Source organism: Rhinolophus sinicus, linkage group LG02 (assembly GCF_036562045.2).
Source record: "Rhinolophus sinicus isolate RSC01 linkage group LG02, ASM3656204v1, whole genome shotgun sequence".
Taxonomy (NCBI): domain Eukaryota; kingdom Metazoa; phylum Chordata; class Mammalia; order Chiroptera; family Rhinolophidae; genus Rhinolophus; species Rhinolophus sinicus.
Genome location: NC_133752.1, coordinates 195,486,895 through 195,511,864, shown reverse-complemented (window position 1 = coordinate 195,511,864; position 24,970 = coordinate 195,486,895). Strand labels below are relative to the sequence as shown.

At 47.7% G+C, this 24,970-nt stretch overlaps 1 protein-coding gene across 7 annotated transcripts in view; it reads left to right on the top strand.

The window, feature by feature from the left end:
* PACSIN2 (protein kinase C and casein kinase substrate in neurons 2) overlaps positions 1-24,970 on the top strand; it is a 111,517-nt gene that overhangs the window by 25,706 nt on the left and 60,841 nt on the right. The window contains exon 1 of one of the 7 annotated variants that reach the window (XM_074326497.1): positions 16,111-16,563. The exons of 5 other annotated variants lie outside the window; for them this stretch is intronic. The gene's annotated coding sequence lies outside the window, so the exon portion shown is untranslated. Of the gene's footprint in view, positions 1-16,110; positions 16,564-24,970 lie in introns of those variants that run through there. One more of the 7 variants, XM_074326492.1, reaches the window with a different exon arrangement.

The window sequence follows — 24,970 nt, the reverse complement described above, 5'->3', positions numbered from 1 at the left end:
GAGAGAGAGGGGCCAGAGAAGCGGCTGTGGCAGCATCTGTCCAGCCTGAGCCGGCGCCTGGGTTTCTCTTTGCTGCCCGGAGCATGTCACCACCTGTCCCTGAGGCCTGCATTTCCCATTGGCCTTTGACCACGTGGGGTGGCTCCTGGTTCACCCTGCAGGAACCAGGAATGAATTCCTGGGGTTGGGTGGGGAGGAGGATTGTTAAAGTCACACGCCAGAGGAGCAGTTGCAGGGCAGTAGGAAGAACACTGGGAGTGACCTGTGACATTGAGAGTGACAGGCGGGTCACCAGCAGGTGCCCGTGGCTCTGTGCTCTGAGGACTTGCCCAGTCATCACTTCTAACCCCCCTTCTCTCCCGCATGAAAAACACACGCACCAATGTCCTCAAAATGAGCTCGGGCGGGAAGCTGAACTGAACGCTCCGAATCCAGGAGGCTGCAGGCCAGGTTGACCTTCCCGACTGGCCCAGAAAGCTCTGTGTTTGAGAGGTGTGGGGGGGCACTCGGCGCTGGCCTGCGTTAGGCCTGGAATGTGGTGCACACGTGTTTCTTCCTTGTGTCTTATGGCACTTTTCTTCTCTACCTCGAGTTTAGAAATATTATTAGGTAACTGAAAATTCATGTAAACAATGTGATGGATATGTAAATTTTGAAGCATAATTCTAAAAACCTGGCAGCCAGCCTCCCCCCGGGCAGCTCCTAGTGGGCTGTCCTGCAGGCCTAAGGTGTTCCAGGGCGTCTTACAGTCCCTCAGTTCCTGCTTTTCTTTTTTTTAAAAAGCATCCTTACACACGTATATACGTATCTATAACTAATATATTCAGTTTTGTTTCTGAACTTTAATGAAAACGGGATCGAGTAATCTGTGGTTGTGTTTTCCTTCATTTTTACTGCTGAATAATATTCCGCCGTGAGCACTGCGTTCGCCAGGCTCTCCTAGGATGTGTGCACAGAAGGCAGTGAAGTTGAAGGCGCTCACGTGCTGATGGAGCTTAGCCAGCCCACGTCTGGGGTCCGGGCCAGCAGGCCGGAGCCCCGGGAGAGCCGATCGTGCAGGTCCAGTCCTGTCCCAGGCTGGCGGCCCAGGGACCCAGGCGGACTGGTGGTGACAGTGGAGAATTCCCGTTACTGGGGAAGAGTTGGGTTTTTTTGTTCTCAGACCTTCACCTGAGTGGAGCCTCCCCGCCCCCCTTTATGGAGGGCAGTTACTTAACCAGTTAAAATGTTAATCTTGTCCGAAAACAGCCTTGCAGAAACACCCGGAATAATGTTGGACCCAATATCTGGGCACTTTGGGGCTCAGTCAAGTTGGCGCGTAAAATTAACCGTCATGCGCCGAGACCACAGCTTATCCTCCTCCTGTCGCAGATCCTGGCTCGCTTCCGTTTGTTGACCGTTGGGGGTGCCGTGGCGCTGAACCCTCCTTCGGCGGGTCTGCTGTGCACTCGTTTCTCTCAGGTTTACACCGAGCAGCAGACTTGCTCCTGGGGTCGCGTGCGCGCGGCCCGCAGAAATGCCACGCCCAAGTGACGCTGCCATGTACTCTCCCCACGGTCACGGATGCAAGTTCCAGTGCCCACGTCCTCTCCACCCTAGGTTGTCACTTCTTTACTGGATCCATCCAGTATATGTCAGGCGTTATCTCCTTCTGGCCTCAGTGTGCCTTCCTGTCACGGAGGAGGGCGAGCGTCCTTTCACAGGGCTGTCAGCAGTTCATGCTGCTCTTTGGTGACAATCCTGGTCAGGCCTTTGCTCAGTTTTCTCGTGGGTGGTCTGTGTTTTTCTTATTGATTTGTGTCGGTTCTTTACACATTCTGTATACTAATCAATTTAGTGGTGATATGAGGCACAGATAATGTCTCTACGTTTGTGCATCTCTTTTCACTTTCCTTATGTTGGCTTTTGTTAAACATTTTTCATTTCAATGTAGTTGACTATATTAATCTTAGATATTTTTAATGACTTTTAAGGGAAATCTTTTCCTGCCTACATATTTTTCTATATTTTCTTTTAAAATGCTTTTCATATTAAACCTTAGTCTACCTGGAGTTGATTGTTGCGTTTGGTGTGAACTAGGAATCCAGTTGTTCGTCTTCCAAGTAGATGACTGATGAGTCCCTTCCGTGCCTTGGGACACTTACCTCTGGCATATAGGAAGTTTAGAAATATGGGTGGGTCTGTTTCTTTCTTTCTCAATTAAATTTTATTTTTTTATTGCAGTAAAATATTCATAACATAAAAATTACTATGTTAGCCAGTTAAAGTCACACAGTTCTGTGGCGTTAAATACATTAACGTGTTGTGCCACCACCAGTGTCTGTCTCTAGAACACTCATCTTCCCATCCTGAGTCTCTGCACCCACTAAACAGCAGCTCCCCGTTCCGTGTTCCCTCCAGCCCTGTGGGTCTGTTTCTGTCTGCACCCGGTCAGCGTACCACCCTCTCTTCCTCCATTCTGCCTTTTAATAAAAGTATTTTAGTTTTATCTTCCTTATGAGTAAGTCACGAGAATGGGACTCTGTCTTAATGGCTCTCTGTCTCCCTAAAAGCACTTACGGAGCACATGGTGGGGGCTTCGTAAGGCTAAGCGCTGAGCACTGACGTTGACTTCTGTCAGGTTCTGACCTAGGAGACATGATACGAGAGTCAGAATGGCCACCACTCCACCTGTCTAACAGGCACGGCACATATGGTGCCGTGTGGCTCAGGTGGCTTGCTGGTCAAGTGGACTTGCTGATTCTCCCCCACACACCTAGGCCCTGGCACAGCCTCCTGGGGGGTCAGCTGGGTCTGCAGAGCAGATGTGCTCGTTCCAGATGGCTGCCTTGCGTTGGTTTGGTGTGGAGAAAGAAGGACAAGAAGTAGGAGGTGCTGGTCTTTTTATAGTTGAAGAAACTGAGGCTCAGAGGAAATCAGCCTGGGATTGCACAGCAGGTGGGCTGTGAGTCGAGGCGACACGGCTCTTCCTGAGTCTTGGCACTCACCCCTGAGCCCTGTGTCCCCCGAGGTGGGGCTGCCATTTCTCTCCTGGGGCTTTTCCCCCTTTTTTCCTTTCAGCATATGCTGTGCCCCTAGGTGCTAAGTCCTGGCACAGGTGCTTTCCAAGGAAACAAGGGCAGTGAAGCATCCATGATGGGGAAGGGACTGGGGGGGCGGCAGGCACAGGCCTGACATTGGATGGAGGACAACAGCCTGCTTCCATGGCAGCTCGGAGAGGGCAGCAGCCCACCCCCTGGGTGTCCGGGGAGGGGCCATGCCTGGCACGGGGGTGGGGCATAGACAGGTACGCAGCCTGACACTTGCTCGTGAACTTTGTGACTGTCAGAGGTGTGAAGTCCAAGGTTTATTTGGAGAGCTGCTAGTTTAATAAAACATACAAATGCGTGGAAAAAGCATAGGTAGCCGTTTTCTCAATGTCAAGTTAAAGCGGGAAGCCTCAGTGACGCTGCTGGGCAAGGGCGCTTGGACGGGTTCCTGGTCCCTGATTCGGGTGCTGGGGAGCTGTGACCCGCATCGTGCAAGACTCTGCAGTTACCGGCGGAGTAGGAAGGGTGACGCTGCGCGCGAGGGATGGCCTCGCGAGAAACGTGGCCGCTCCTTCCTCTTCCAACTGCTGTTCTGGAGAAATAGCACAGCCTGTTTTAGAATGTCTTCTGTCTTTTTTAAAGGATTATTTAAAAAACTCTATTATTGCTGGTTCTCGCTGTCGTTCGGTAATTTCGTTGCAGGCGGGCGTCTGGGCAGGAACGTTTCACAGAAAGCCTTCCTTCCGCGGCTCGCGTTCCAGTGTGTGCGCGTTCGCGCCCGTGTGCAGGCAGCGTCCGGCCGCCCGTGGGAGCGCTCACGACGCACTGGCCTCAGGACAGGTCTTCTTAAACCTGGTTCAGAATGAATTAAATCCCCACATGCCGTTCATAATTTGAAAATCCAGGTGTGTGCTTTTATTTCTAGAATTGTGTCCTGTGTAAACTGTGTGTGTGTGTGTGTCGGGGGTACTGTTGTAAAGAAGCGCCTACAGAGCCATCTACAAGCATGGGTGACTTCGTCACTGTGAGGCAGTTCCCAGAGTGGGGTCCAGGCGGGAGAGACCCAAGGGAGAGCTGCGCCTGCTTCTTCCAGCCCCTCCTTGTACAGAGCTACAACTTCAGGTTTCCTAGTGCACGGTTCCGATTGCAGTTCATCTTTTCTCCAGGTACATAAAAACCTAGTCTTTAAAAATTGAATTATCACATGGTCTTGTGTCATACCGCCTCCTTTTATTGTGTCCAGCCTAGCGGGAACCTGCCGCCTGACGAGGTGCCGTAAGGGAGGGCTGGAGGGGAGAGGACCGGACAGGGTGGGGGCAGCAAGGGAGGGAGGGCCCCAGGGAGACCGGCGGCCTCCGACCAGACTGGGGGGTGGAGTGCACAGAGCAGGCAGGGGCAGGGGCAGCCTCGGGCTTTGGAAGCCGCTTCTCGCTGTCAGCACAGCTCACACCGCAGTCACACAGACGCTCAGTGTCCAGCTCAGTGTCCAGCGGGGCACCGCCGTCCGTCACCTCATGTGGCCTTGAGCTTCCGGAGGCCCCTGCCTTCATTTCAAGGTGCTTGCTTCCTTGAGATTTCTTAAAACAAATCTTTTTATTTCTTTCGGCTTCGTCTTTCCAGGCTGAGTTTTAAAACGCAGACCACGTTGTCGCTGACTCCTTGTGAAGGACATAATGGACATGCAGGAGCCAGTTGCAACTTTTAGGTTATTTCTGTGGTGAACTTTGTATTTTGAAAACATTTTCGATATACAGGAAAGTTGCAAAGATAATAGAGTTCCCATATACCATTCACCCACTGTTCCCCTAATGTTAACACCGTACGTAACCGCAGCGCATTTGTCAAAGTTAAGCAATTAACATTAGTACCTCATTATTCACTAAACTACAGACTTTACTCAGATTTCACCAGTTTTTCCACCGAGCTTCTCTGTTCCAGGCTCCAGTCCAGGATATCACATTGCGTTTGGTTGTCCTGTCTCCTTGGTCTCCTCGGTCTGTGACAGTTTCTGTCTTTCCTTATTTTTCATGACCTTGACAGTTTTGAAGAGTGCTTAGTTGGATAATTTGTGGAGTGGCCCTCGATTTGGGTTTGCCTGGTGTTTTTTCACGTTGTTTGACTGGTCTTATGAGTTTGGGAGTAGAATACTGCAGAGGGGAAGTGGCCCCCTCATCATGTCGTAGCAGGGAGGACAGTGACATCAGCATGACTTGTCCCTGCTGAGTTGACCTTGCAGCCTTCCTGTTTTTATTCCTTGGTTTTATAATATTTCAGTGGCTCTGCTTCCCCACGAGGCCGCAGGTCTCTTCAGTCCAGGGCCCCTGCCCTGCCTGCCTCTTGCCAGCGTGAGGACTCATGCCGTGGGTGCCAGGCTCACGGTGGCCCCACCAGGTCAGGTGATGACACATTTGGGTCACATGGTTCTGGGAGCATTGAACCATTTTCACAGTCTCAGGTGAAATGAGCTTGGCCATTTGTTAACGGGAAATCTGGGGTCATTATTCTAATTTCTCTTTTTTTTTTATGTGTGACATTTTCCATAAAAAAAGAAGGGGAAAATATTTCTAATCTACGGCCACAATGAAGCCCAGATGGTTTTGGTAATGCCGGTGTCATCGTGTTGGTTGTGCAGTTGTGCAGGCTGGTGCTCAGCTCAGGTGTGTTTGGTTCTTCCCCAGCGCTGCCGTGGGGAAAAGACTCGCATCTAAACGAATGTTAAATGGCGTTGCTCATAACTGTGTAATGATAATCCTTAAAATCTTTGAGGAAGAAAGCTCATTGGTGTGCCATCAGAAAAGAATTCCAATTAAAATGAGGTTGCAAATTAGTTGCAATACATTTATGGAACAAGAGGAAAATCTTTACCACTTACTGTTATGCTAATTTGTTGGAAAGACCATCTAAATCTAACGAATGAATGTGACATGGCCTATTTCTTTTTTTTTTAATTGAAGTTTATTGGGGTGACAATTGTTAGTAAAGTTACATAGGTTTCAGGAGGACAATTCTGTAACACATCATCTATATCTCACATTGTGTGTTCATCACCCAGAGTCAGTTCTCTGTCCATCACCATATATTTGATCCCTTTTACATGGCCTATTTCTTATATGTATTTTGACGTTACAGACTGGGAGTCTGGTCTTTCAACAAATGTGGCAGAGGAATCCTGATGCCATGTAAAGATCCTAGTCCAGCCTCCGGAACCCAAGACAGTTTCTCACAGGCAGGGATTAGAGTGGATTGTGACCGAGTGTCTTGGGGGAACAAGCGTAGAGGGACCCAGGGCTGGGGACACTGCTCTGTCTTTGTGTTTCCCCCATTAACCTGCAGACACATGACACAGCCTTGTGGGTTGTAAAGGTGTGGCTGTCATGAAACACAGTGAGTACACTGAGTGATATCGCCCTTTAAGAACTCGTCAGCAGTAGCTCTATCGGTTTATGTATTTGCCGCCGCCCTTCTTACCTGTCACAGACCTTTGAGCAGCTTGGCGTGTGCATGTTAGTGCATGGGTTTGGTGGTCACAGCCCTGTGGGTTTTCATGGGCTGTCAGGGGCACTGGGATCTCTGTCCCGTCTTTGGGATGGGGCTGTCAGGCTGCTGACTCCCCTGCGTCTGGCTGATCTCTGGGGGGCTGGGTGTGAGAGCTGAGCCGTCTCCTGCCTGCCTGTGCGTGGACGTGGCTGGGGCGGGGCCCCTGCATTTGGTTCAGCTCATCCAGCAAACTAAGACTTGTTCGCTCCCCAGAATGTCTCCCTCAGACCTGCCTCTGCGTGGAATGAACTCCAGTGACGTCCAGCTTTTAAAGGACCTGCCCCCTGAGGATGAGGCTGCGGGTCTGAGGCTGGGCCGGCGCCTGCTGCCTTGGGATGCAGCCGAGAGGCTTGACTCTTCTACGACTTGTTTCTGAACAGAAATGGTTCATCAATCTCCGACTTCAGGGCATGAGTCGTGTGGAGCACCCAGGGATCCCACCCCTTTCTTGTTCCCACTTGAAATAGTGCATAATTGGTGAAGCCAGCTGCGGAGGCGACACGCCTCCCTCTGCAATGAGCTAGCGGAAAGGCAGGCGTTGGTTGATAGCAACTTGTTCTAGGGTTTTTCCACAGTGAGGGATTTTACAAAAGCAAGTGGGGTGTGCCTGTGACCTCCCTGTATCCGCTGGTTTACAGAGGGCGTGTGAGGGTCGTAGTTCCAACCCCACTTTGTACAAGATGGGGGCTCTCGGCAGCGCTTCCACACTTTGTCTTGGTGTGGTCTGCCCAGGTTTCAAAACTCATACAGAAACTCAGTTCATTCTTTCATTATAAAATTAATCTGTGTACTTTTAAAAAACAAACATTCAAAAGAAAAGCACTGCTGACACCTTGCTGTGCACTTTTCCAGATTGTCGTATCGACACCCACACAAACGTGACGTTTAAAAACAAATGGAATCATTCTGTTTAAACTGGTTTGTAACCTGCCCAGCTTTAGCTTGGTTTCACACATGGGAGATACGTCCCTCATCTATACTACTTAAGCCAGGTCACCTGTCACAGATGCAAAGCGACACTGCCAGGCAGAGCTGCGTGTGCTGTCCCCCTGTGAGTCCCGCCAGGCTGCTCGCAGCACGTTCCTGGCAGCACCCTGACCTTCCCAGCGGGAGCCCAACAGTTGTTTGGCCCAGGAACTCTGGTGCTCAGCCCAGGGGGCCTCTCGCAAAGCCCCTCACTCTGGCCTCCTCCGCTAGGCCTTCTGAACCAGCCCCGCCCTTCATGCTTTGTCCTTTTGGTCATTGTGCCTTCTGATAGTCTCTTCCATTTGGATTGTTGTGGCAGAGATTCATTGATTTTCTGACATTTATCCATTGCCTGCTCTCTCGGTTTCCTGGGGCTTAATGTCATGCCGCTGCTGCCTAAGTATGTGTCCTCCTATGTTTCAGCGACACCCTTACTGAGGCCCCTTGGACTTTTCTGTGGCTTGAGCTGTGATCAGTTGGGAGCTTCCAGTTCTGTCATCAGATGGCCACAGTGGCTACCATTGAATAACGCACCGCATGGACGTGACCTTGCTTTATCCTCACAGCTCCTGTGGTCATTACTGAGGCTGTGTTCACGGCACAGGGAGAGGAACGGGATGCTTAGAAATTTGTCAAGGTCGTGCGTCTGCTCCTGCTGTCCCTCTCTCTTGCTCGGCCCCACTCAGCTCCGCTTTTCCCACACAGATGTCTACAGACGGTCCTACAGGGGGCCAGGCTCTGACGGTTACCTGGGTGGTTACCTGGGTGGTTACCTGGGTGGCTACCTGGGCCGTCCTGACACAGCAGGAGCTCGTCTCATGCTCAGGTGCACCTGGGAACTGTGCATTAAAATGTTGTTTAAGTATAATAGATATTCATTTTAAATGGTGAAAGTAGAAGAAAAACATAAAATTTGTAAATTGACATCTACATTTAAGTCTGTAGTTGGTATTCTATTTATAATCATCTCCATATTTCAGACCCAGAATGGAGGCTTTTAGAGGTTAGAGACCATGCCTTCTACACTGACTTTACGTAACGCCCAGCAGTGTCTACAGGATTTGGATTCATTCATTATTAAACACCTAATGTGTGCTCAGTACCTGCCACAGTGAAGTACAGTATTGGAAATCTGAATAAGCGTCCAGAGGTTTCTCGTTTCTGGACACAGGAGTTCTTGATTCTTCTCCGTCTCCCCATCTGTGCTTTTCCCGGGCGCTGGTCCAAGATGGAGGAGCAAGGAGAAGGTAATGGTGGCGTCTGGAATGCTTGGGATCTCAGTGTCATTTATTTCCATATTTATACCTCTCCTGGTTTCACAAAGGATTTGAGTTGGTTGTTTGGGACTACGAAAAAAACAAAAGAAAAGGTGGCAGAGGAGAATTGTTCCTTTGCCGTCCCCAAAGCAAGAACAATGAAATGGATGTTTACTTCTGACGAGGACCTCATCTCTCCTAGAGCCCGCCCGTGGCCTTGTGGCCTGTGTGTGGGGCCAGGACGGGCTCTGCCGTCGGAGGGAACCACGTGCAGCAGCACCGGCATTGCCACCGCTGTGTGGCCATGGGCAGGCCATGTCCCCCTGAAAAATGCTGGTAACACTCCCACCTTGCAGGGTTATTACTGCGTGTAAAGGTCCTGGCAAGTATGTCTAAAATGTCATAAAATAGTATCTAATTCTATCTGTTTGCAGGACTTCTACACACAAGTTCATGATGACACTTTTACTGCCACAGCCAAAATAGCAACAATAGTTACTCTTTTACAAAGCCAAATATATTTAGTTTGAGGCTTTTCACTTATTCTGAGGTTGTATGACTTGTTTTTTTCATGTTTAAATGTCTTTATTATTATTAAAATGCCTTTGAAATGAAATAATGGGAGGTGGGAGGTTTTTCTTTTTTTTTTTTTAATGTCCTTAGTGAGCAGGATAAAGTTGGTGGCCTTGTGTTGGGTGCTTTTCCTGCTCTTAATAAAAGACATTCGTCTGTACAAGTTGGGAGCTTCCGTCTGGTATGGTTCCCTGCTGGCCCTTGGGGGAGGAGGAAGCCACAGCTAGAGAGGGGAGGCCACAGCCACAAGTGACGAGTGACACAAGCCCACTTCACCTCACTCAGCACTGTGCCCGGCTTTCCTGGCGCGTTCCCCACTCCTCTTCCCAGCCACCTCCCCTGCTCCCCGTTAGTTATCCCTGCTTAGGTCTGTTACATGGCACTTGTCACACTGTGTGGCCCTCTGGCTGCTTGTCTGTCTCTCCTACTAGACTCTAAGCTGTTTAAGGACAAGTGTGGTGAATTATTTAGCCTGTAACTTCCGGATTCTAGCATAGAGAGGGTACATACAAATCAATGAGGGGAAACCACACCAACAAACCTCCCATCAGACATTAACATAGCATATCTCCAACTTTATTCCTGAAAATGCCCACCAGCTCACCACAAACCTTGCTCCACTCCTTTTGGGATGCAGACCTTCCTTCCAGGGTCGTTTTCCACCTTCAGCATGTTGTCTGAAGAAGGCTCAGGCTGTGCTCAGGACTCGGGGACTGTGTGACATGGTCGCCACCAGGATATGTGTTAGAAATTTCAGGTGTTGCTTCTCATGATAGCTTTTTGTAAAATGCATTAAGGAAAAAAAAGTTAACATTTGTTTTTTTCTATCACATTGGTCCTTTGAAGTTTTTCTCAGTTGGGCTTTCTGCTTTAGTCAGGCTTTTTTTTTTTTTTTTTTTTAAAGCTTTGGGCCATTGCCAGAGAAGCAAAGAAGCTTATGTAAAGAGTTTTAACTTTTTTTTTTTTTTTTTTTACTTTGCCAAAGATAGAACTGGTACTTAGCTCAGCTTATCCTGGCACCTTCTTCTCTGATAGAGAATGTTAGACATTGGGCTCGGTTTATTCATTTTTATGTATATATGTGGGAAGAGTAGAGGTAGGATGGCTCTATTTATGTCTTTCTTGGTTCGTGAAAAATACGAAAGGCTAGCAAGTAGGATTTGAACATAGCTACTACCCTTTCCCTCACCCGAAAAAAAAAAGATTGACTTTACCATATCAGAATGTTTTTACAGTTCCTACTTAGGAATATGGGAGGTTTCCAGAATTTAAGATTTACTTATCATTTGAAGACAAAGAAAAGCTAATACCTGTAATTATTGTACTAGATTTTACATGTTTATTGACTGCTGAACAGCTGTTGAAACCTGCACTGAAAACTGCCATTTCTAAGTCTCTGACTGGCGTTATCACACTTTTTTACTTGGTGGAGAGAACTGAGTTCATCTTGTTAGAAAGTGGACCTTCTAGTTCTTCAGAACCATTTATATGTTAGAGGATCGATTCTTCTAAGAATTGAGGCCCAGTAAAATGCACTTCGTGCTACCATTGCGCAGAAGTGATGGTCCAGTCTTTGATTAGAGGCTCCGCGCAGGGCGTTCTCGGGAGCCACTGGATGCTGGGGGTGGGAGACGTCCTGTACTTCACGTTCTTTGTCTCTCTTTCCCTCTCCTCACCCATCTCCTTTCCTTCCCCCCTTTTCTCTTTATTGAGATGGTAATTGACATACAGCGGATGAAAAGGGGCTCAGGCCGCAGTGCCACATCCCAATCAGAAAACGCCTCCATCACCCCAGGAGGGGACGTCCCCTGTGCCCCTGTGTAGTCAGTCCCCCACCTCACCCCCAGCCCCCATCCCAGGCACACATGGCTCTGTCACTGTAGGTTAGGTTGCCTGGTGTGGAATTGCAGAGAGGGTCGCGCAGTGTGTGCTCTTTGTCACCATGATGTATCTGTGATCTGCCCAGTGGCATCTGTCAGCTCCTTCCTTGTAAGTGCTGAGCAGTTTCCACTGCGTGTTTCTGATGTCCTGTGTGGAGAAGTGTGAGAGGAACCAGGCTCTGCAAGGTCTGTTTGTAGTGCCCCCGACCCCAGCATTGGAGGCGGGCTGAGAGAGCAGATGAACGCAGCTTGGGGGGGTCACCTTGACATCAAAGCCTGAATCCTGCTGGTCCTTGAGTAGTTTGGCTTCTCCGAACAACCCATTCTGGGTACCCCATGTCATTTTCGCCTTCGCCCCTGGTGATGGGGAGGTGGGCATTCCCGATGGCATAAGGCCTTGCCACCTGAGGGGTTCTGCTTGGGTTTTTGCATGACCTCCGCCCTCCCTGCCAACGGTAGGCTATCTGCTCTGCATTTCGGGCTTGTTAGTTAATAACAGGGACATTGAAGCGTGGAGCCCCCCTGGTGTGGGGCCGCCAGGTCCTCCCACCTCTCACCTCAGCACCTGCCCCTGAGTGTCTGGCTTTTCCCTGCCCTGGCCGGCTCAGCTGTTCGCTTTCTCCAGGCAGGAAGGACTGAAGCCCAGAGCTGCAGTTGGCACTGTTTTAACAACCCGATTACTGAGTGCCCATGACCTCTTTAAGAACAACCTTGCAAGCGGCAGTGTTCGCTCAGGGCTGAGGGAAGGGATGGGAGGAGAGAGGAGTGAGAGCTAAAGAGTATGGGGTTTCTTTCCGCGATGGTGAAAATGTCCGAAAATTGACAGGGGTGATGGTTACACAAATCTGTGAATACACCAAAAACCATTGACTTATCCGTATTAAAGGGCTGAATTGTATGTGAATTATATCTCATTAAAGCTGTTTTTTAAAAAGTGGTATTAGAGCCTTTTCATGAAGATGGCGCCAGAAGTGAAGGAGGAAGCCCCTGCCCTTCCCAAAGCCAAAGCCAGAGCGAAGGATCTGAAAGCAAAGAAAGCAGAGCTGAAAGGCGTCCACGGCCACACGCAGAGAAGACTGCACGTCACCCACCTTCCGAAGGCCCAAGGCACTGTGGCTCTGAAGGCAGCCCGGGTATCCCGGGAAGGCGTCCCAGGAGAAACAAGCTTGACCACCACGCTGTCACCAAGGTCCCCCAGCTGGTCAGTCAGCCACGGGGGCTGACCGAGTCAGCCACGGAGAAGACAGAGGACACCCACACACTGTTCGCTGTGGGTGTCAAGGCCAACAAGCACCAGACCAGACCAGACGGGCTGGGAAGAGGCTCCATGACATTGACGTGGCCAAGGTCAGCCCCTGAGCAGGCCTGAGGGAGGAGCAGGCATATGTTCCCCTGGCTCCTGACTGTGACGCTTTGTATGTTGCCAACAAAACTGGGATCATCTGAGCTGAGCCCAGCTGGCGAATTCTGAATATAAACACTTTCAGTGTAAACAAACAAACAAACAAACACCAGTGGTATTAGAGCCAGGACAGACCAATAGAGGAACAGGAAAGAAATCAGATTGTAGAAATGTTATCCTTTCCCCACTTGACACGACCCGTTGCCAGATACTCTGACTCTCCCTGACAGGTCTAGTTGCATGGGCACCATGAGAGTGTGGGACAAAGAGGACGGGCTTTGAAGGCATCAGGGGACCTGAGTTAGAATCCTATGCTGCCATGGTGCTGGGTGACCTCGGGCAGGTGGCTTAACTTCTCTGTGGTGGTTTCCCTTTTATAAAACGGGGCCAGTAGTACTCATCTTACGGAGTTTTGAAAAGGAGATCCGTAAAGGCAGCCATTTCACCAGGTGACCATCGTATAACGAAGGCGTCAGACAGGAGAGGCAGCCTGGTCACATGCCGTCCCGATGTCTGGGTTATGCCGGGTTAGTGGCTGTGCACGCGGACATGCGCAGGACTGAGTCACCGCCGCACTGGCGTCTTTAGCCAGCTTGCTGGACTCTGGTCTGAATTTTGTTCTGCTGTAATTCACATGGTTTCAGGAGGTCAGTGGAAAGCTCTTGAAGAACCCACTCGTGTCCCCTCCCTCGGGAAGCCTTCCCTGCCCCTGCTTCCCACCGGGGGCCATCGCTCCCTTGGCAGCGTTCCCTCAGCCCTGGCGTCTAGCCTTTACCGCTCAGGCCGTTTTTACTTATTGACACCTCTGCCCTTCCCATGCCCTGTGAGCAATGCCGGGCAGGGGCCCCGAGGCCCTAAGCGCTGTGCCTGGCACTAATGTTCGGTGAATGGATGCCCAACGGTTCCAAGTCAGGACAGAAACCAGATTGGAACTGGAAATACCAGCTTAGGCACCGCATGCGGCAGGTTAGCAGATGGCATTCCCTGGAGCAGTGTTTCCGTGCCAGCGTCCCAGCACCGCCGCACTTGTCCTCTGCCAACGGTGAGGCCTGGCTGACGGTACGCGGAGGGAGAGGAGCCCCCGCCGCTCTGGAAAGCTGCTCTCATTGCTGCGTAGCCCCGCTGCTCTCTGCGTTCTTAGTGCCAATAAGTATTTCAGTAGGACCCACTTGTGACCCTTCAGGGAAGCCACGCTGGAGAGACGTGTGGTGCAGTGGTTAACAGCGGGCCTCTGGGGCTGGCTGCCGGGTTCAAATCCTGGTTGCTCCACGTGGAGCTGTGCGATGCTGGGCAGTATCATAACCTCTGAACCTCAGCTACCTCACCTGGAAAACGGAGGAGGTGACAGTACTTAGCCTCACGGGGTTATTTCCATGATTAATCGTAAATAAAGTAAGCACATATAAATGTTTATTGAGCAACCTGTGTTTGTTGGATTAAAAAATAGTAAAGAGATCGTGGATGGACCTAGAAGGTATTATGGTAAGTGAAATAAGTGTAAGTCAGACAGAAAGACAAATGCCTGATCTCACTGACATGTGGAATCTAAAGAACAAACACCGAACAAAGACTCATAGATACAGAGAACAAACTGATGGTTGCCAGACAGGAGGGGAGTTGGGGGACTGGGTGAAAAGGTGAAGGGATGGAGAAATACAAATTGGTGGTTACAAAATAGTCACGGGATGTAAAGTACAGCTTATGGAATATGGTCAGTAACGTTGCAACAACTGCGTACAGTGCCACGTGGGCACTAGACTAATCAGGGGCGTCACTGCATAAATGATATGACTGTCTAATCACTAGCTGCACACCTGAAACTGATATAAAATAGTATTGAATGTAGAAAAAGAATTTCTTTCTAAAAAAATAAATAAAGGCAACGAGGGTCCTAGACAAACAAAATGAATACATCTACCTGGCTGTGACTGCCCCCTCCGTGACCAAGAGCCCTAAGTGGGGCTCGGGGCGCAAAGACAAGTGTTCTGTCACGCTGGCTGATGAAACGAGAGGGGGACCATCAGAACTCAGGTGTTGATTCTTTCTTAGTGGAAGAAAGTACCTCCAGAAAAGGGCTTTTGTGATGTTTTTGGGCTGCTTAAATTTAAAGTACTTTGAAAGATGAGTGCCGGACCGTCAGTCTTAGAAAGCCTGCCTGCGTGTTGTGGGCCTTGAGTGGTCTCTAGAAACGTCATTTGACCTGCAGCTCAGCCTCTTCCAGCCTCAGTGTCTGTCACCGGACACAGTGACCGTTAGGGCCGAGTGTGGCGGGTCTGGTACTCCTTCTTACGTCCGCCACTCTGTACGGGAGTGATTGCTTTAACCAAGCGGGCTGCAGAATACAGGGAAATCTGTTTTGGGTTGACTTCTCTGGTGTTTTCTTGGTAGGGGAGAGAAAGGAAGATGGTATAATAGTTTTCCAAGTAGTGTGAATTATTATCATATTCTTGTATGTCAAGTAATCAAGCCTTATGTTGATATGGCCTTTGCTTTATTGGTGTTTTTCCATTAAGGAATTTCTAAACACTAGATTTTAGAAAAATATTTTTTGACTTATTCCGTTTTGTGTAATAAGGTCAGACTAGATGGCTGTTTTTAACAACGATTTGAATGAATATGGGTAGCAAGACATTGGTGAACAATGTATTATATATACACTTAGCACAGCTTCCCCTCCCCCCCGGCAGTATATACTTTTGTCAATGACATGTTTGCCTCAGCCACTGACTTCCCCGTAGGCCCATGTTGCAAGCCCTGTTCTGGCCACCACCACCCCAGCTTGCCGTAGGACTTGGGGGGGGCGGGTCATGTATCTTCTGGGAGGGCACTTTGGGGAAATTGAGCCCTTGAAATATTTGTTTCTTGTCAGTTTTTGCAGATCAGTTTCCTGTAGCGTTTACATTTTTTTGCTGTTGTTGCATACGTTTCTGTACCACGTACTGAGTTATAATACACACCCGTAAAAGAGCACCTATAATAAGTGCCAGTGCATGTTTGCAAACGCAGCGCAGCCCTGCACCGCCTGGCAGGGCCCCGGGACCCTTCCTGCCCCGTCCCGGCTTCGGGCCGCATAGATGAATTACGCCTCCTCTGGACGTTATCGAAGGGAAGTACGCAGCGTGTATTGTGAGGAGATAATAGGATCGCTTCCTCCTCGCCTAAAATCACATTATTCTTTTCTTCCTTCACTTTCAATTTTTTTGTATAACCCCGGGAGGTAAGGTGTTTGGTGTTTGGTTTTCACTCTGGGCGTATTTGAGTGGTGCGGTTCTGAGGCGGTGGCGGTGCTGCAGAGCCCGGGTGCCCTGCCTGCCTGTCTCGGCAGCGAGCCTGCTCCCCTGCACCTCCCACTAACAGACTGCTTGGCCGTGGTGTGTGGAGGCAGAGAAGCAGTTTCACACGTAGATGTAGGGACTGCGTTAGATCATCTCATGCAAGTAAGTCCCTGTCACGTTAACTCCTGTCACGCCTGGCTCCTTAGATACAGAGCATGTCTTTTTTCTCCCACAAACAAGAAGAGATTCTAAGACGCTGACATATGGTGGAAGTTAGTGTATATACTATAGGATGATTTTGGGGGTGATAGACTTTTATTCTCAGACCTTGTCTCTCTGATTTTCCACGGAGTACTGAGATTTCCGTTTGGCCACTTTCTGAAAAGAAAGCTCTGTGATGGCCCCAGAAGGCCCTGCCTGGGCAGCGTTCTGAGAACCTGGTGCCTGGAGGATGAACGCAGCAGTGAAGGAGACTGGCCTTATCTCGGCTGCAAGGAGTCGGCAGCCAACAGGAAATGATGAAATCTGCAGGGAGAATTCTGCTGGGAGCCGGAGGTCAGACATACCAGCCGGGCTGGGGCTGGGAGGAGGCAGGTACGGAAGCGGACCTGCAAAGTTAGCGAAGCCGGCGTTTGACAGAAAAACGTGAGTGTTCGATTTAGGCTGTACATTTCCTTTAAGGCAGACCTTTTTGAAAGTAGAATTTTCATTGATTTTGTTTTTTTCCTGAGTGATTGCTTTAACGTCAGTCTCACCTTTTCAGCACACCTAGTTTTAGAGCTTCATGAAGGAAATGTTTAGGCAGTTCATTATTAACCAGTGTGGAGTGTTTTATCCAAACGCTTTGAGAAAATGCCAGAGTAAGTGTTCGATTTTCTTGGTGTATAGATTTTGGCCTAAATGAATCAAGGATTGTGCTTTATGATTTTTACTCTGGTTTCAGAACATATGTGTGTGCTTCACTTCAAAATAGATGGAATAAATTAGAAACTTCGGCATGTTGTAGACTAGCTTACATATTTCTAGCTGTCTGTTTTTCTTACTGGCTAGTAGCTAAATGAGTTACTCGAGTTAACTGTTACTAGAGGGCTGGTTTTTTTCCCTACTTTCAGGCATTATGGTTATAACATGCTGCCTGCCACTTCCTATCTTAGCAGCCAAATCTAATCTACAAACACATAAATGGGACTCGTGAGAGAAAACGAACAGATTATCTTTTCCAGTTGACTGTCGCTGCTGTTCCCCGACCGGCTCCTCCAGACCTCAAGCCGAATTAGCTGGGCCTGCTCCAAGCCCCGTCCCTCTTCCTCAGCCAGATCTTATTTCTCTTCTCAGCGGGACCCTGTGCCCTCGTCCCCATCCAACTGCTGTCACTAGACACTTTGTTTTCATTTGTATTAGATAGCAAAATGTAAAAGTTTTATTGTTTCAATAACTGAGCAGCCTTATCTGCGTATTTGTTTCTTACCTTGGAAGTCATATTCTGGAATTGAAAAATTGTGGCCCCTTTCCCCTCCGTTTTATTGCTGCAGTACCGTCACTCGAACTAGAAGGTTTTTTCCTTTTTGTTTTAATCCTGATACTTGAGTGACCCATCACTAAGCGAACATATTTATTGTATTACCTATTGCTGTGAATATTAGAAGGGCAGTGTCATCTTTCTGTTCTCCGGACGTCTGAGCCACAGAGAGAAGCATATTTTCTTGTTAGGTTGTTACCTAAGTGTGATTTGTGTATTTCTAACACTTTAGGGTTATGTATTTTCTGTTGTCCAGAAATCCCCCAAATATATAATATTTCTCTCAGACCTTAGTCAGGTCCATCAGTTTTGCCCTTGCTCTTGTAATTCTAAGTATCTCCTTAAATCCTTATTTCCTCATAATGCACCATCTTACTGAATTCTAGATGAACTTTAAATGCTGCATTTATGAACACAATAAAGAGGTATTATAACTTCAAACGAAAGCATGTCTTCCAGGGTTGAGATTTATGCCAGTGGTAAGAATAAGTCTCCCTTCCCCCACTTTCTTTTTATGCCCTCTTACTTTTTAACTGTTTTTCCCAGCTACATAATTATAATTCTATTATTCATTTGGTGGCATAATTAAAAAGGTGGGGACATGATATTTAGAGTTGTGATGGTTCTTGGGGTCCATATAGTCACACCCCTTCGTTGTTTTTTTTAAACAAAAGAATTAAGACCAAGAGGTGAAATGCCGCGTTGACTTGTCCAAGGTCACACCGCTTCCTGGTAGCCGAGAGAGTCTAGAATCCAGGTCTCCTGACTGCTGGGTCACTGGCCTTTCCTTTATCTGCTTTCTCCACATAGTATTTCAAGATTAATTGGATTTAAGAATGGCTTTTTTTCTTCTGATGAGTCCATTTTCATTTGTTTCATGTTCAAATACTGAGCTTTGAGTTAATAATTTTCTTAAGTGGTATAAGTGTACATTGAATTACCTGAAAGCACTAACATTTCCCCCTCAGAGAGATTTTTCTTAAAATTAAGAATTTCTCTATTTTACAGGGTTTTTCTCGCTTCTCCCCTAAACTTGGTCTTACTCAGTTGTTACTGTTCTCAGTGAACCTCATTGTATGATTATCTGCCAGATGAGAAATCCAAACTTAATAAAATCACAACTAATGAAATGGACAGAAGTACTCAATTCTTTGAAAGAGGATTCTTCAGGATGTGAAAGGAACTCCAAGTATAGACTTTGGAAAAGATAGGCTATGAAGCAATACATTATGATGCAGATAACGGGGGATGATTTAAATTTATAAAAAAGGAATTTACCCGCAACTTTCCAGAATCAATTAAAATAGTCTCTCCTAGAAATGGGATTTGAAGCTTTCTGGCATTCAGGTATGGGAATTAGCTGCCTGCTGAGAAGAGTGGGCGAGTGTTCTTAGACCTGGTGTGACCCCCACTATCTGTCCTTGAAATGTCACCTTCAAATGCCGTGGTGGAGGTTCATGGAGCAGCACTTGCTCGTAGTTTCTGACTTATTTAGAGTATATATATGCCTTGAATTTCTGAAACAAATGTACTGTAGGAAAACAGGCTTTTTCATCAACATTTGAATTGTACTTGAACTTGGGGTCAGTAACTTTATACGTGTTTGAATTTCTAAAACCTGAGAATGAAGTAGGAGAAGGTGAGCAGTGTTTCTACGTGACGGGTCAGAGCTGTGCCTTCTCTCCTGGTGTGTGGTGGCCACCGCTGTCACCAGCCTTGGAGAAGCTGCTGCTTTCAGCTGGAGAGCCACAGGACCACACCTGGGCTAACGAGTGTGAGGACCCTTGTCAGGGAGTGGGGAGGGGAAGGCTCACTGCTCCCAGCATCTAGTTACCTTGTCCCCCAGTTCTGTCCTTACTGTTATATTTTCAGTACATGTTAACTATGGACTGTTTTTACTGAATTCCTTTCTTAATGTGTAATTGGCCTTTTTATGTATATGGTGGGGGGGCTAAAAAAATCAATACGTTTCCTCCCATCTTATGAGTTCTTCTAGCTGGGCTAATAACCAGATTAACAGAGACAGATTAACAGCAGAAAATCAGACGTTTTAATACGTGCCAATGAGGAATTCACATAAACATGAGAATTCCAAAGACAATGAAGCAACACTGGGCATATATGACATTTTTTGGACAAGGGAGAAATGAGGGGGGACAGGGTATAGATTTCAGAAGTGAGAATGGATGGTTTACAGGTAGTTGAGGAAGAGGGGAACATACATGGCGGGAACACACCTGGCAGGTAAATCTTGCAGGGCCGCCCAGAAACGTGGGACACGGGGGCATCTAGCTAACGGGCCCCGCCTGAAGCCCTGCTACTTATCACACTTAATTCAAATCACACAGGTGACATCCTAAGACCTTCCTGAAGCAGGTTTCTCTGTCTGAATCTCTTGGGCAGGAAAGGGGGGAGGGCCAAAGTTTCTTTCTGAGTCTGTTTCTTAATAAACAGCTTAAAATCAGTATCCCAAAAAGGCAACTTGAGGGTGGCAAAACTTTTGTTCCCTTTCATATATTATTAATATATATAATTGTACCAGTTAGTAGTATTTGATATTCCCACTTGCCCCTGGCTTCTGCCCGCATTATGATAACTGCTGGTATGCCTGTGAAATTTAGAGATGTGAGCGGGATCTGGTGCTGGCTTTGCCGCAGCCTGAGGGGTGGGGTGAGAGGGCAGCCCCCGGGGCTGGTGGCCCAGAGGGCTCCAAGGGTTGGTGACCTGTGGGCCTCCTCACTTCCATCTCTGCTCAGGGCTTTTCTCCAGACCAGCCTCTAGTGGTGGCCTTAGAACCTCCTTTGGCTTTGAAGAAACGCCTCCCAGTATCCCAGGTAGGTCCTAGGCCCTAGAGCCAGGTGAAGAGGGGTGTGTGCACGAGGATGGAGAGATGGTAACAGTGGAAAACCTGGGCCATTAATTTGACTGAGTGAGTGAATGATGAATGAATGAGCTGTAGTGGCCCGTTTCCTGTGCAGGTCGCTCTAGAAGGCACTGCAGCCTGTGTCTCCGGGAGGGTCTAAGTCCGTTTGCGTCACATGGTTCTGCCTTGATACCAAGTGACAGACTAGGTGTCTATATTTAACGTTTCCTCCAGCCCTGAGAATGTGGCCTAAATTTTTTTCTCATTACACTCAGTCGTATGTGAATCATAAGACATGAATTTTGATGTGGCTTCACAAAGCGTATTGCTCTATTTTTGGGTAACTTAGAGTCTAACAGGAAGTATTCTCAATTTGAAATTGTGTCAATGGCCATTGCAATAGTACGGGGCTTAAATTGTCTTCCTGTTAATATGAAGCCTGCGTTTCATATTCAGTCTTGTTTCCCATCAGGGTTTGTTCTGCAGCAGCGACCTTGAGGGAGATCAGGGGAGAATGATTTTGCTGGAAAATGCTTACTTGACAAGATGTTGATGTAATTGACAGGCTAAACGTTGACCTTCTCAGTTTAGAATTCTCTCTTTGATTCTCAAGTTCCTAATGTGTATTGGTGCTGCAAGTTTAGCAAAATTATAATAAAGCACAGGATAATTTGGGGACAGTGAAGTGATCTCTTTATGGTTCTTTCCCAGTATGAACTGACACATAAAGAAAAAAGAGCGCAGGGCGCAGTGAACTGAAGACCAAATGATAATGACTTTGGTAATTGACCACCTCCGAGGTGTTCAGCTCAGGTGCACTGGTCAGACCTGACCTGACGTTTACTGTGCAGAGAGAAGGTTACACAGCGAGACCGTGAGGCCATGCAGACAGCACGGGTCCACTCTGGGGGGAGAAAGCTCTGCGTAGTTAATGTTGAACTCGGAAGCATTGCACTCATTCTTAGGTGCATCGAGTGCACTGCGACGGCTGAAGAGTTTGAATTTGGGATGGCAGAAATCATAACGATGAGAAATCCCGGAGCGAGGCTTCTGTAAACTGTCATCGTCCCAGCACCTGACTGCTCTCACTGATGGGCGCGCAGGCACGTGAGTGAGCCCCGTACTCCTTTCCAAGCCTCCATTAGGTCGCTGCCTGCAGGGGACAGCCCTCCTGGATGCTGGCTGGCTCGATCCAGTGTTTATTTGTGCATACATGCATTCATTCTTTCAATTCAATTTCTAAACTGAGTGAGTGCCACGTGGCATAGATGTACAATGATACCTCAGGCACAAAGAGCGGTGATGTTTCTCCTTCTCGGAGAGATTTTTCTTAGCGTTCTCTCTTGTCCACTCCGTCTGCGTCAGGCGCTGCCCTGGGCCCTGGGGTCCATGGTGGTTGGGATGGAGTTCTTGCCCCTGCGGAGCTCACAGTCCAGAAGGGCAGAGAGACTTCTACGCGCCGTGGCCGTGAGTCTCGTTCCAGAGCTATCTGGACCTTATTCTGCTGTGAAGAATGGGGGAAGCTGCGGAAAACGTCACGGTTTGAGGGTGCGTTTTCGTGATGGGTGTGTGTTAGACAAGAGAGGTGGAGGGATCAGCACGTACAAAGGCAAGGAGGTCAGAGCGAATGTGCGGTGCCTCTCGCTTATCAGGCCCAAACCAGTTACTGCCCATCCTACACCAGCTCTTCTGAATTCTCTGTTTCTCTTCGTGGATTACTACCTACCTTGCTCTCAAAGTTAGGAGTTTTTAGTCTCTGTGTCCTCTCCCCACTCCTCCATTGCTTGGTGTGATCGGTCACTGTGTCTGTTCTTCCTCAAGTATTATTCCATTTCTCTTTCTCCAGTCTCTGACTTCTAGAGCTGCACTGTCCAATACGGTAGCCACTAACCACATGTGGCTACTTACATGAAAATAAACTAAAAGTAAATAAAATTTTAAAAAGCAATTCCTCAGTAGCACTAGCTGCATTTCAAGTGTTTAGTAGCTGCTGGCTGGTGTATGGGGTGGCCCAGGTTTACAGGCTCCATGGTCTGTTCTCCACTCTCCGTCCCAGGGCGCTTTCCTTCTCGGGCTTTTAATCAGATCCCTCATCCCCTCTGGATAAGCCCAAATTCCTCGTGTGGTGTTCAAGGTCCCCAGCCTGGTGGCACCTATTTTGCGTCCTCGGATTCAGCTACTCCCCCACCCCTCCCCCCCTTTTTTCACCACCTTGATTCTTCATACCGTTTTGCCTTAGTAAATGCTGTTCTTGCTTTCTCCAGAGCTGCATCCCCTCTGAGCGGTCCCCTGCTCGCCTCAGATCTCACTGCAGGCGCCTCCCTGGCTTTCTTCGGGTTCGTCTCCCCTTCTCCTTATACGTATAGCCAGTGTGCTTGTAATCCCACGGTCATCCTTGCTCTGAGCACAGAGGGCGCTTATTAGGCGGTGTCCTCATCGTTTGCCTCAGTCTGTGGCAGGCATAGTGGTTAAGCTTTGGGGACAGATGGACTTAATTTCAAAACTAACCATTTACCTGCCAGGTGGCTTTGGGCAAGATGTTTAACCTCTCTGAGCCTCAGTTTCCTCATCTGTCAAAGGAGGAGTACAATGGCATTTTCCTCGTGTTAAATGAAACCAAATGCATGCAGCCCCCAGCGCTGTAGATAGCTCTTACATCGTAGCTGAGAGCTGCCATTCTCAAAGATGGCATTCCAGAATCCATCAACCTTGCTAAAACCATATCATCTACAAATAATGTTTTCTTTCCTCTTTTCTAATTCTTATACCTTTTACTGTTTTTCTTATTACATTGGCTAGTACTTCCAGCACAATTTAAATAGAAATGGTTACGAATAGATGCAGGATTTTCTTGTTTCCTGTACCTTCCTTTTGCTATAATTTTTTCTGGTGAGGTTTTCTGTTTCTTTGCCTTCTTTTGTTTTGAGTTCTGTCCCCACCCCCTCCAATGCATTTTTTTTCTCTCTTAGTTTAGAAATTAAATTCTGTCTAGTCCTTTAGTGGCTAACCTAGATATTTTAACACACTTAACAAAATCTAAAGTAATGTTTTTACTTTTCTTTTGACTAATGGAAGTATTAAAACATTTTAACTCCACACCCTCTTCCAACTTGTCTAGTATTTCTTTTCTGAATTTTTTAATTCACAAATTAGATACCGTGTTTCATACAATCAGTGCTATTTAGATTTGTCCATATATTTACCAGTGTATTCACTTACGATTCTTTCTTGTGCTTTGAGCTTTCTGTCTGAGATCATTTATTTTTGCCTGAAGTATAGTCTTTAGAATTTCCTTTTCTGTGAGGGTTTTTTTGTGTGGTGCATATTTTATCTGTCTGAAAATGTCTAGTTCTTCATTCTTAAAAACTAGTTTTGCTGGGTATAGCATTCTCAGTTGGCAGTTATTGTTGCTCAGCATGTAGAATACAGTGCTATGCCAGTGTCTGCTGGCTTTCACTGTCACTCTTAGTCCAATTGGCATTCTTTGTGATCTTTCCTCTCTGGCTGTTTTTATAGTCTGTGCTGTAACTTTGAGTTTTCAGTTTTTAATTTGTGGTGCTGTGACTGGCTCTCTCTTACTCTTTAAACTCTTGTTTGAATTCACTAGACTTCTTTGATCTGTGATTTAGTGTCTTTTAGCATTCTGAAAAATTATCTTTAGATATTGCTTCTTTCCCATTCTTAATGTTATCTCCTTCTGGATCTTCATTAGATGTAAGTCAGACATTATTTCCTCCAAATCTGTTAATTTTTCTTTTATAGTTTCTGTCTTTGTCTCTCTGTTACTTCAACCGATTTATCTACTTATATTCTAGGGTTTCTTTAAATTTGCCTTTATTTCTTGCCAGCTTAGTGATGCAGTTATTTTATTTAGCTTTTAAAATTTTGCAGCAGGAGATTCATTAAGATACCTGGTTAGCCTTGCTGCTGAAAACAGAAGTCTGTTCTATCACACTGTGTGTTTGTGCCAGAGTCTCCCACGTTCCATGACTCATTGATTCTAGACACGTTTATTGCACGCCTGTTACACATCAGTGCTAAGAGGACAGGGTGAACAAGACAAAATCCTTGTTCTTCAGGAGCTTGTGTTCCTGTGAGTGGAAAGAGACAGTTCATAGAATTTGGCATGTGGGGCTGAGTCTAATCAAGAAAATGCAGCGGTGTTAGGGGCTGAAGTGTCAGGAATGGGGCTGGATTCGGGAGGCTTTCTCAAGCAGGTGATCTGGAAGCAGAGGTATGACGATGTGAGGCAGCAAAGCCTGCAGATGAAGGCTGCTGCTGGCAGAAGGGCAGCCAGTGCAAAGCTGGGCCTGAGCCTGCGGTGTCTGGAGACCCACAGGAAGCTCGCCGTAGCTGGAGGCATCAGGAGTGGGGATCAGAAGGAGCTGAGACTGCAGCTGGAAGCTGGGGCCAGATGGCACGGGGTCTTGTAAGTCAGGGAAGGGAGTGTAGATAAGTGTGACAGGTAGCTGTTGGCAGCTGTTGAGTTTGGTGGCTTGAGTTTGGGTAGCTGAGGCAGAAGTGGTGCGAAGGGACCACATTCCAGTTCTGTTTCAAGGTGCAGCTGATGGGATGTGGGTGTGAGGGAAGGAGCGAGTCAGGGATGGCACGGGGCAGTGTCCTGAGCAGCAGTGCAGGTGAGGGAGCTGTTTACTAAAGGAGAAAGCCTG